Raw genomic sequence first — 13,221 nt, 5'->3', positions numbered from 1 at the left:
TTTCTGAAGTTGCTTGCAGTTTTTTAGTAATCTTTCAATGGATTTGGTATTCTCGAACACTGTTTCCTCGAGCTGTTTCCTTCTCCTAAGTTGTTTTTTGGCCTAAGGGCATGAGAGAGGTGGCAGTCGCCCGCCACTTCTTCTCGTGCGCCTCGTGTGTGGGGCTAGGTAGGTGTGTGCGCCCTGGGCTTGCCTTTTCGCGCACGCACCGCACCGAACCCTAGTATTTCGGCTTCATCCTCGCGAGGAGCCCTCAATCAAGTCCACGGGCACCAGCACCCCTCATGTCCGTGCCCCCCGGGCAGTGCGACGCCGTGCATCAGGTCCCGAGCTAATATGTGGCAGGGGGCTCGCGTAAGGGGGAGTGAGCCGCTCGACAAGTTTTCTCTTCCTTCAAAGGACAACTCTGCCCTGCCGAGGCTCCTGAGAGCTCGCGGCATATCTTTCGGGGACTGCGCCCAAGGCTCCCTGAGGAGGGGGCGTCAAGTACCTGAGGTCAGGTTCTCGTGAGGCAGAAAACGACTGCACATACCAAGCTAAGCTTTCCTACCTTAACTCACTCAAATCGCAAACATTACAGCACAGCATCAAGATGGCGATTATAGCATAAAGGGCATAACATCCATAGTTCATTACACGCCCCCGCAAGGTACATCTTTATTTTTTTCGAATTACAGGAGAAAGGAAAGGCTAAACAAAGAGGGCCCGAAGGCGTATGAGCTCGGCACCAGCGCCGCATCCTGAAGTAGCGCCTCAAGGTGACCTGATGCTCCACCAGTTCTCCCATAGGTGACCTGGGGCCGTCGGCCTTGAGTCCAAGTTCGCCGGCTCCCAGCTTCACGACGGGCTCCTCCCCAGCTTCACTGGAGCACTACAGCGGGACGAACCCCCGACATCCTCGACCTGAGCACGACGACACGGGGGACGGTCGTAGCCGCCACTGCTCGAGCTCTCATTTGAGAACGAATTGCCGTCGCGGGAGGAGGAGCACGCGTCGCCAAGACCAAGCTCGTCGTCGCCACCATCGTCGCCGCTACCATCCTCTAGGAAGCACCCCATGCGGCGGCCGTCCTCCCTGAACACCCTCACATAGAGGGTCGCCAGGTTGTCGTACTTGAAGTGGAGGGTACACCTTCCGCCTAGGCCATGCGCGCGGGCGAAGGTCTGCCAGCCGCGGGTCAGGACCACGCTGCTGGAGGCGGTGACCTTGGTACCAACCCACGAAGCCCTGTTGCAGCAACCGTCAGCCTGCAGCCAGAGACCGTTGGGCCCCGAAGAAGGAAGCTCGCCAGAGAAGAAGCGCGGGAGGCGGAGCGAGGTGCCAGCCGGGCTCTCCGACCACACCACAAACTCAGGGAGCACGTCCAGCGAGGAAAAGCACGGCCGAGGCAGGCGCACGATCATGGCGTGCCTCCCTTCATCATGGGGGTTTCTCCGAAGCCGGTGGCCCTCGCTGCGGGAAGAGGTGCCATCGCGGGCGCCTAGAGTAACGCCGCTTCTGGGGGCACGTGCCCACGCCCCCTAGAAGTTGCCAGAGGGACCGCAGGCTGCTTGCGGGGACGGCCGCGGCCCCTCTTGGGACGAGGAGAGGCTGGCCCCTCCTTGGATGCCTTTCCTTTCTCGGCTGCCGAAAACCTCTTCGGCGACGCCATGGGAGCAAGATTGAGAAGAGAAAAGCAGGCGAGAACAAGATGAAGGAGAGATGGGCGGGGGCTCGGCCCCTTCCTTGCATTTATAGCCAAGGGAGGCCAACCGCCGGCCTCCACGACCTCGCACCATCATGACCTTCTGCGTGCCGCATCGACCAGTCAAGTCGAGCAGTTGCCGAGGCAGCGTGGGGAACCGGAGTCGCCCACGTCCCATCAATCGCCACACGTCATCAAGGCCGCAGGCGGTTAGGGTCCGTGGCGCTCCGCACTTGCCCTTCGGCTTCGCCTGGAAGCCAAGTCCGAGCACGCCTTGGGCCCGGGGGCTACTATCGGCGTCCTGGATTCAGGGGTATCTAGCCCTGCCTGCCTGCGGCCCACCACATGGCTCCATCGACGGCCTGGTACGGCCCAGCTTCAACATCAACAACACAAGACCCTCGCGAGGAGCCAAGCCTCGCAAGGCGGACAGCGCCAAGACCCCCGAGGGGACCTGCCTCCTCATGCTGGCTCCTAAGGGACGGTGAGTTCTATGCAGGTTACCTCACGAGGCTTAGCTGACGTGAGCCATGACGACCAAGGCCAGGCGGGCGCAGAGCGCAGGTTTCCTCTTCGGTGCAAAGGAGGCAGGACACAGGTGCGGTGTCCCGAGGAATCAGCCAAAGGTTTCCATTCTGGTGCAACGAGACCAAGACCGCTAGGACGGCAGGATGGAGGTCATCGATGGGCCCACCGCAGCGTCACGACCAGAGGCTTTTCACAGGCGAAGACTACTTTTGTCAGGATAGACTGTACTACTTGTCCCCTTTCAAATCCGGCCATTGTGGAATCCCTTCCCGCTCATATTTGGGAAGAGGACCAAGGCCACTATAAGTAGGACTAGCCACCACCATAAAAGGGGACGGGGATCAGAACAAGTAGAGCTAGCATACGCCGCACCAGCTCAAGAACACCTCACCTCCTGAGGCTTGTTCATCCACTATACTAGCTCATCCTCAGCCCATCGAGGCAATCCACCAAAACGCTGGAGTAGGGTATTACACCACAACGGTGGCCCGAACCAGGATAAAACTATCGCGTGTCTTTTTCCCTTTGAGCTTGACGCGCTAGGCTTAGGAGGATCGCGAGTAGGCAGGCTGGATAGGTTGAGATCTCCGCACGCACCCCAGAGTTCGAACCTCCCAAGGGTTTGCGGATCCCACAATCCGACAAAACAAGAAACATGTTTGATTTGCAGGGTGATGTTGCAGTAATTCTTCAGTTTGTTGTCTTTCTAATCTAAACGAACTAGGTGCTTGATTTGGACAAGCCATGGTGACACCAGCTCCCAGCCATAGTGATATGTAATTTGGCAGAACTTATCCCTGGTTGTGTAATGGAGAAATCAGGGATGCCTAAGATCAGCAATGAGGCAGAGGCATGTGCTCATCCTCTCAGCCCATGTTTTGTTGCCATGGTACCCTTCACTTCGGTCCGCCTCTAGCTGGTGCTGGTAGCACCTATTCCTTTTCGCAGCGCATCCATGTCGTGGGACTACACCACTAATGTGAGCACTTCCGAGTTAATTGTTTCTTTTATTTTTCGAAGTTGTCTTGGCTCCCTAATTCTAAGGATGATTGTATTTGTTTCAATTATGCTTGCTCCTTCATGCACTGCTAGCAGTGTTCTTTTTTTCCTTCACCAAAGTGGTTTCATGAACTCATAAGTGCTACACTTGGGTGGCTATGAAATTTCCATGTGGCATCATGTCTTTTTCTATTCAGATCTCAACATGAAATTGTTGGACCAGTTCTAAACTTGATTAGTGGTCGAAGAACAAGAAACTTTGACTCATGTTCACAACTTTGGAGGAGGGAAACATCAAAATTTCATTAGTGCAGGACTGTGCGAGGCAGCATGTGAGGCCCCAACTGACGCGGTCGTGCACCAAAGGCCCAGTACACATACATGCTACTTCCTGGACTGTGGACGATGCGTCTCCTGGGACTACTTAGGTAATTTGAATTACCCTTGTGTAAATTAAAGGCAATTTGAATTTTCTTCCAATCCCAAATGAATGTCTGTAATAAGTATGATATTGGTAATGCAAATCTTCAGTGTCCAGTATTTTTCGGTAACGGAACATTTTGACCTACATAAATGGATTCTAGGAGAACATGATGCGAGCAGCACTAACACAAGCATGTGCGGTTAGATATTTGTTCGGAGGAATCACTACAAGAAAATGTGAAAGAACAAGGTTTGGGAAGGATACGAAAGGAAGCACTAATATTCATGACGGGGTGTTGGTTATAGGATGACAGTCGGCTAGAGGATGAGGGTAGCTAGCTTTCTGTTGGTTAAAGATCTGGTGGATTCTCCCGACGCTGACTATGTCTATTACTAGATCGTTGATGGCGCGCGTTGCCGCGCTCATCTATTTTGACAATATAACAATAGGAAGTTTTGCAAATATACATATTACTTGATCACTAAATTCAAAGGTAATGTTACTTTTAGTGCTCCAACATGACAAAAAATGGCATGAGTTCTCATGCGGCACATGTTGACATGAACACGATGCAAAAAGAGATATGTTCACATAAGTGGCCTATATAGTACAAAGCCACAAACAAGAAAACAAAGTAGAGTTATGTGAGAGATAATAACATCAAGCTTGTGCAACCAAAAAGAAAGCAAAGAACAGAAGCTCATGTTCTTGCATTTCCACACGATTTGCATCTTTTGGCATACACTAATAAGGCAACACAAGGAAATGTTAATGTAGTCAACATCCACCTGTTCGCCAACATAAAGATTAGACATATACATCAAGCAGATTTAACATCTTTCATAGACATCACATCGACATACATGAATTTTTTAACCACCAATAGCAATTATTCCAAGACTTATGCTTGTGCCTTTGAAACATGCCTTCCTAGCTTGGATCTTTTATTCCTTCCATGAGTAATTGGTTCAACTGATGAAAGTATGCATCCAGTCTACATTAAGAGAGTAAAACTATATAGCATCAAGCAATCTCATCTGAAAAGACATGCATATTTACTAATCACTATTATATTAGATCTTTCAAAAACAAACAAAGATGATCGTAGCTCATATGACTTCTATTGAAATAAAAAGAACTATTGTGCCCCTACCCTTACTGGTAATCCTACACATGGCTGAAATAGTTTCTAGGCATAAGAGAGTCAGACCAAAGAGAGTTGTTTCTACATGACCAGTAAAGCGAAGAGCAACAAGTAGTTCACTTGTAAATGTGCTCTGGTATTTCTCACAAAGGCTTAATATTTTCTTATGAGTGGGCTCATGATGTGCTAGTGGGACAACATGTTAGTCATGAACTTGGGCTCGCCCATGAAACAATCTGAAGACATTTGCATGGTTCAATTCATCGATGGACAATACAAAGTGATAAAACCAGAACATTCCATGTAAGAATGGCTTGCATATGGCTTAAAGTAACTGTTGTTTGTTTTTTGCAGGGAGGCTTAAAGTAACTATGTACCAGCGGAGAAGCCAGCCTCAAGTATCTGTGGGGTCATAGCTAATTTTTCGAAAAAAATCTTCACAATGAATAGTAAGTATACAGTGTTTTAGGCTGTTTTATGCAAAAGGCTGTGGGTCAGATGACCCCACAGCCAACACGTAGAATCGCCTCAGCTATGTACGATATATATATATATATATATATATATATATATAGGGAAAATGCATCCTACTACCGGGTGTAGCTACACCCATTTCTCATATACTACCATGTGGTAGTATATACTCTAATATATTATTTTTAGTGTGTTCATATACTATATCTAAGATACTCCAAAGCGAGTTATATGAAAAAATTGCAAGTGAGCTCATAGTTTTATTGTATTTGTGAAATACGTACATATTTGTACATTAAATAGAGTATGCACAAAATATGGTACATACTACCAAAAAGGTAGTATACATACTACCTAAACATTTTTATATACTACATACTACGCGTACATACTCTTCGATATGATAGATACTACCTAGAACGTATGAAACAAAAGTGGGAGTAACTACACCCGGTAGTAGGAAAAATTTGTTATATATATATATATATATATATCAATGGTTAGCTCAGTTTACACAAACTTTCCAGGATGCAACAGCCGAGTCACAAAAAATGTGATATAAGAAGATTGAGAATGATAAGACACATCACACATACGATTCGTCAAAAGGGAAAGCAACCATGAGAGCAATTAGAAAAGTTAGAGGCTCTTGCCATCTTGGAAAAGTCATAAATTAACAAAGCATGCAGACTGGAAAAAAAGAAGAAGAAAGCATTTTGTAATGATAGATTAACATAAATTTAGCGCCGATCAGTTAGGGAAATATCTGATGAATTAAACCTCTATCAGCTGGGGATCATTCTGTGAGGTTTGCAAGTTGAATCCACCTTAAGATGTATAAATAAACCTTGTTAGTTAAGCAATTAAGCCCTCCTGCTTTGTAGCTTATAAGTGGCATCGTTTATGCCAAAGCTTCATCCATGCTTGAATTATAATTTTCTAAAATCACATGAGCAACCAGTTTCGATATCGCAAGAGGGAGAGCATGGCACACTTACCTCTGAGATTCGAGTGTTCCCACCTTACAAATTTCTTCATTGCTTTACTTTTGCAAGGTGAGCAAAACGTCCCATCGACCCGTGGAAGGCATCCAAGAACTATCTGAGCCAAATATAATGCTACATAACAAACTTGACTCTTTCTTAAAGTGCAAAATTAATATTGAGTTTCTGACTAACATCATTCCCAAAGAGGATATTCCAGTTTTTGCCCAAGTAAGAGCCAAGACAAGAATGAATCTGACCGTGGATGACTTAAAAGAGGCACATAATCGTCCTCGTTGTGCATGGAAACTTCAAATATGATTTGCACACAACAGCCCAAAAAGATATTTGTTTCTATAATAATTTAAGAGATGAAGAGTAACTGAAATGAGTAATGAATACATAGAATAAAAAGAGAAATACATAGGTGGATAGCTAACCTAGTTAGACAACTCATTCTTGTTTTTTCTCTGGATGTGTTTTCTCCTCGGAATAAAATGCAGACACCAAGGCATCCATTCCTGTGATATAAATGAAATGTGTTTCAGTCTTTCTCTACTAAGCTAAATCAAAAGCTCTGTTCTTTTCTTTCTGCTCCATTTTGAAAAGACCTTCACATACATACAGATACAATTTACAGAATTGCATATACTAAGAATTTCAAACAATTCAATTTTCAGAATGTATTTGCAGTCAATGTTGACGCCTCTGAAGCCATGACACCCATCTCCAGCCTAGTAATATTGCAGGAGAGAAGCGAGATGTACTTGTAGGGAAAACACAACCGGCGTGGAGGTAGTGTGAAAGGGCAGCGGCTGTGTTGGACAATAGCACACATGGGGGCCATGATTCTTGCAGCGTCCCCGCTGGACGTGATGGATAATCGTGTTGGTCACCACAACTTTCCTTGACTTGAATATATTATCACACTCCACTACGCAACTCTGGCATCTTTTCTCCCATGCACCTCCTTTCACATACGAATCTGCGAGTCGAAATCAACAACAACATGTATTAGTACAAACATACTACATTGTACCAGCAAGTAGTCAAACATAAATTACTGTTTAAAACAGGAAGTCCCAATTCAGGATATAAATTATTTATCAAGCCTGCAGAAAAGGGTTTTCCTCGCACAAGGTCATGGCCTTTATTTCTTCTCCGGCTGCAAATCTAACACCACAAACTATGGAATAAGATTCGGCAACTAATGTTCCCCAACAGTCCTCATCCCCAAATCATATCCCGATCTCCTGGATACAATTTTTTCTCACCAGAACCGATCAAGACCTGGGCTTAACACCCACATATGTGTCGCTGTGTCATCAGGATGCGCCCGATCGCCCCCAAAAATAGTAGCGCAAACCAGCCGCCTACACAGAACAAACGCACAAATTTGCGCCACGGAAAGGGGAGATCGGCGGACGCCGCGGGCGGGGGTGGGGGGTCGGGGTACCTTGAGGTGTTCGGTGTACTGGTGGCATAGGGAATCTGGGCCACGATGGGGACGCAGGATCTCGCCGGTTTCAGCGCCGTGACGGCGGCGGTACACCACCACGTCGGCCGTCGGTAGAGAAAACGAGAGGTCGGGGAGGAGGTCTCCTGAGGGAGGGGAGCGCTCAGGGGAGGAGGTCTCCTGAGGTAGAGCAGAAAGAAAATATGCCCGTTCAGATTAACCAGATGAGAACGGACCTGGCGGCGGTGCACACATCGTGGGAGAGAGATGAGAAGTCGGGGAGAGGGGACATCTTTCTTCTCTGCATCGAGCCCCTCGAGCGAGTGGCTTAGCGGCCTGTACCTAAATGGGCTTGCAGACCATACAAAGCCCATTCAACCACGGGCCTTCAAAAAGTTTTCAGAATAGCAGCCTGTTAGGACAGTCAGCCCACTGCGCTGTAAACTATTGCTTGGACATAGATCTGACGGCCAGAAACTAATTAAACGTGAAATCTAATGGCCAAAAACGTTGATGGCCTGAGAGGGCTGGCTTAGTGTTCAGTTTTAATATATCTAAATTGGTATGTGACCTGCACGTGCTATGCTTAGATGCACTTCTAATGTTCTCTCATGCGTATACAAATTTTATTTATTGATTTACCACTAAGTTCTACTACATCCCGAGTATTGATCTAATGCATGCTTACACATAATTACTATTGGTTTACAACCATTTGTGATATATAGCAGGAAGATATATCTTGACGATGATCTCATTATTTGACACAAAATGGGGATATATGAGATGGTCTATGTGAGACTCGTGGAGACTGATGTACAATTATTTCATTTACTGATTTCCAGAAGTGTTATTTCAACAATATGATAGCCTATGACTCTATTTAATCTTTGCTTATAAAAAATGTTCTAAATCATTTCATAATTTCATATCTGTTTAAAAAAATCATATGTGTTGTCAGTATTAGTTGGGTTTTCTCAAATGTGACAACAATTAGAAAATGGTGTAAATTTGGATTAAAGGTTAAATTCTCCCACCATTTTCGTCATTGTACCCGACACCCATTGCTAGGGTTGCTAGGTGCAAAAATAATGGTGTTGAATAAAAATAAGAACATCATTGGGTACTTGTGGGCATAAAAAAACTTCAGGTGTTAAAATAAAAACACCTCACCTCCTGAGGATTGTTCATCCACTGTACTAGTTCATCCTCAGCCCTTTAAGGCAATCCACCAAAACGCTGGAGTAGGGTATTACACCACAACGGTGGCCTAAATCAGGATAAAACTGTCGCGTCTCTTTTTCCCTTTGAGCTTGACGCGCTAGGCTTAGGAGGATTGCGAGTAGGCAGGCTGGGTGGGTTGAGATCTCCGCACGCACCCCAGAGTTCGAACCTCCCAAGGGTTTATGGATCCCACAATCCACAAAACAAGTGTGATTTGCAGGGTGATGCTGCAGTAACTCTTCAGTTTGTTGACTTTCCAATCTAAAAGAACTAGGCGCTTGATTTGGACAAGCCATGGTGACACCAGCTCCCAGCCATAGTGATATGTAATTTGATAGAACTTATCCCTGGTTGTGTAATGGAGAAATCAGGGATGCCTAAGATCAGCAATGAGGCAGAGGCATGTGCTCGTCCTCTCAGCCCATGTTTTGCTGCCATGGTACCCTTCACTTCGGTCTGCCTCTAGCTGGCGCCGGTAGCACCTATCCCTTTCCGCAGTGCATCCATGTCGTGGGACTACACCACTAATGTGAGCACTGCCGAGTTAATTGTTTCTTTTATTTTTCGAAGTCGTCTTGGCTCCCTAATTCTAAGCATGATTGTATTTGTTTCACCGAAGTGGTTTCATGCACTCATAAGTGCTACACTTCGGTGGCTATGATATTTCCATGTGGCATCATGTCTTTTTATATTCAGATCTCAACATGAAATTGTTGGACCAGTTCTAAACTTGATTAGTGGTCGAAGAACAAAAAACTTTGAGTCATGTTCACAACATTGGATGAGGGAAACATCAAAAGTTCGTTAGTGCAGGACTGTGCCAGGCAGCACGTGAGGCCCCAACTGACGCAGTCGTGCACCAAAGGCCCAGTACACATACACACTACTTCCTGGACTGTGGACGATTTGTCTCCTGGGACTATTTAGGTAATTTGAATTACCCTTGTCTAAATTAAAGGCAATTTGAATTTTCTTCCAATCCCACATGAATGTCTGTAATAAGTACGATATTGGTAATGCAAATCTTCAGTGTCCAGTATTTTTTGGTAATGGAATATTTTGACCTACATAAATGGATTCTAGGAGAACATGATGCGAGCAGCACTAGCACAAGCATGTGCGGTTAGATATTTGTTCGGAGGAATCACTACAAGAAAATGTGAAAGAACAAGGCTTGGGAAGGATACGAAAGGAAGCACTGATATTCATGACGGGGTGCTGGTTATGGGATGACAGTCGGCTAGAGGATGAGGGTAGCTTGATTTCTGTTGGTTAAAGATCTAGTGGATTCTCCCAGCGCTGACTATGTCTATTATTGGTATGTGACCTGCACATGTTATGCTTAGATACACTTCTAATGTTCTCTCATGCGTATACACATTTTATTTATTGATTTACCACTAAGTTCTACTACATCCTGAGTATTGATCTAATGCATGCTTACGCATAATTACTATTGATTTACAACCATTTGTGATATATAGCAGGAAGATATATCTTGATGATGATCTCATTATTTGACACGAACTGGGGATATATGAGATGGTCTATGTGAGACTCGCGGAGACTGATGTACGATTATTTCGTTTATTGATTTCCAGAAGTGTTATTTCAACAATATGATAGCCTATGACTCTATTTAATCTTTGCTTATAAAAAATGTTCTAAATCATTTCATAATTTCATATGTGTTTAAAAAAATCATATGTGTTGTCAGTATTAGTTTGGTTTTCTCAAATGTGAGAACAATTAGAAAATGGTGTAAATTTGGATTAAAGGTTAAATTCTCCCACCATTTTCGTCATTGTACCTGACACCCATTGCCAGGGTTGCTAGGTGCAAAAATGTGAATGATGTTGAATAAAAATAAGAACATCATCGGGTACTTGTGGGAATAAAAAAACTGCAAGTGTTTGAATATTCAATGCAAGGCCATTACCTTCAGCTTCACTAGAGGGAAGCAAACATGGAAATGCTTGTGCTCCCTAGAACTTCGAGAAAAAAGTGAATTATCGAAGCTTCATTGTAGACAGCTGGATGGGCCATTTACTACAATCGATCTCAACAAACGGGTTACCATCCTTTATAAATAATACTATATTTGGGTAAAATGATGAACAAACGTTCACCTTGTTATAGCTGCAACTTAATTAATGCTTAATCAAGATGTGACAACACATTTTCTAGCTTTAGGTTTGGTGGCTGCTAGGCGTCGGTCGATTGGCTCAAATTCGCGGCGCTACCGTTGCCTAGTCATCTGATTTACGCACCACTGTTCGATCTGGCCGCTAATAGCCATCCGATTTATGTTTTCTTCGTCCCATACATGAAGAAATGGTCTGCTCGTCGCAGCTCAACCCTAATGAGGGAAGCAGCTGCCGATGGCTCGCCATGGATGATTCCTGGAGGGACGGGATTGGACACCTTGCACCATATAGCTCTGTCACCTTGCAACACCATCGGCTACCTCGCAGCATCATGTCGACATTGTTGAACTGCCCCTGGTAGTCGTCGTTAATCTCGTCTGGCTTGCAGCATGGGTGTCACCCTGTTGCAGCTTGTCATCACGGTCTTAGAAAGGGCAACAGAGACAAAAAGGAGAGAAGCGGCAACTACAAACGGATGATGCAATGTGAATGATGCTATGATAAATGCAACAAACAAAAAGTTAATGCGGCTATCACGAAAACATGCAAGGCAACTGGATCGTCGATCTCGGGTCATTACAACCCCCATCTGCAGCTCCCGCCGTAGAGCCGGTTCAAAGAAGCAACAATGTCGTGTGGCACATTGAGGCCTTGTACAATGCAAGGTGCTTAGAGAAATAAACCAGACATTCCTTAAGCATCGGTGCTTATTTGTACAGGGTAGACGCTTAACTAGACGCCTCTCCTTTAGAAATAGGCACCGGTGCTTCAGAAAAACCCGGTTTATTTTTCTAAGCACCACCCTAGGCACCTAGCATTGTATAAGGCCTAAGGAGCATTTGAATCTCATGCCTTGCCGGACCCTCATGTCGTCGTAGTTGCCCAAATTGCCTCTCCGCCAATGCATCAAATCATGTCGCTGATTCCAGTAAATTGCTTTGCTAGTTATAGCATTCTTGTCGCGGGGTCTACCTATACAACAAAATCAAGCATCAGTTCCAGCAACACTCGCCAAGGGTTCCAGCAAATAACGTCATAGGTTGTAGCATCAATGTCACATGGTCTGCCTACGCAACAGAAAAATCAAGCACCAGTTATAGAAAAACTCATCAAATTTTCTAGGAAATTATGTCCCCGTTGTAGCATGTACATCACGTTGGCGAGTGTTGCAGCAAAAATGAGCATATGTTCCAGCAAAACTTGCAAATAGTTGCATCTTTTTGACGGCCAATTTCAACATCTCATCGTTTTCGCCAGGACCTCACCTCCATGCGTTGCAGCTTCTACTGGCACCGGTCATAGCTTCCGAAGGTGCCGGGCGCAGCTTTTCCACAGTCGGTTCCAGCACACGTGACGGTCCTCTGCCTGAGGGGGGGCATGGGGATTTGCAGGAGAAGCATGCGGGAGGTCCCTAGAGTGGTAAAGGAGAGAGCGCCATGGGATTAGTGAGTGATAGAGAAAGGATGAGGGAGGTCGTCGGCATGTTCATGAGAGGGGGTCATGAGGGGATTTGGGGATATCGAAGCTGAAGGCATGCATGTCCTCAACCATGCGAATGAGAAAGACAATTGGCACAAGGGGATCCGCATGCATCATCATGATGCAGAGGTCGGGGGCACGCCTCCATTTCCAAAAAGACAAGGGGATCCGTGTCGAGGAAGAAGATAAGGAGGAAGGGGGATAAGCGGTGTGCGGGCCCCATAGCCTATGGACAATCGGAGGACACATGGTCTATTGGATCAAGTCAGATCCAACGACCAACGCGCAGCTTCGACCGGATAACATCATTTATTTAAGTTTTTTAACAACTCCTTTGAGTTTTACGTACATGTTTATCACTCTTCTAGGTCTGTGGGAAAGTATGGTGCAAACAAGACAAGGTGCCATGGCCAAGCTAAGGTGGACGCCATCCAGTTTTAAAGGAGAAGACTTCAACGAGAAATGTCCCGCGATGACATGAAATCAAGCGGGAAAAGGGAAGGGTGCGTCACGGGGTGGGTTTTTTGTATTTGAACTATGCGTTAGTGATAGCATGGCGGGTAGTTCGGACAACCACATTTCTCCCCACATATGGGCTTGATTTAGGGAGCTCAGACTGTCCAAACGGTTGAATTTTGCAGAGCCTACCGGGCGCCGGTTTGATGTCCAAACAATCCC

At 45.7% G+C, this 13,221-nt stretch overlaps 1 long non-coding RNA gene across 7 annotated transcripts; it reads right to left on the bottom strand.

Moving 5' to 3' along the window:
- Positions 1–4,318: 4,318 nt before the first annotated feature.
- Positions 4,319–8,007, bottom strand: LOC123110632 (uncharacterized). 7 transcript variants are annotated; one of them, XR_006453533.1, is made up of 4 exons: positions 7,694–8,007; positions 7,005–7,222; positions 6,678–6,758; positions 4,319–6,591 (listed from the first exon to the last, which is right to left on the bottom strand). It is a non-coding gene; the product is annotated as an uncharacterized lncRNA (long non-coding RNA). The 7 variants fall into 7 exon arrangements; XR_006453530.1 differs by having other exon boundaries at positions 4,319–4,424; positions 4,500–7,222; XR_006453532.1 differs by having other exon boundaries at positions 4,319–4,630; positions 6,035–7,222.
- Between the last annotated feature and the right edge of the window lie 5,214 nt (positions 8,008–13,221).

This window comes from Triticum aestivum, chromosome 5B, assembly GCF_018294505.1.
Source record: "Triticum aestivum cultivar Chinese Spring chromosome 5B, IWGSC CS RefSeq v2.1, whole genome shotgun sequence".
NCBI classification, from domain to species: Eukaryota; Viridiplantae; Streptophyta; class Magnoliopsida; order Poales; family Poaceae; genus Triticum; species Triticum aestivum.
The sequence above is the reverse complement of the archived record's forward strand: the minus strand, read 5'-3'. Positions and strand labels throughout refer to the sequence as shown.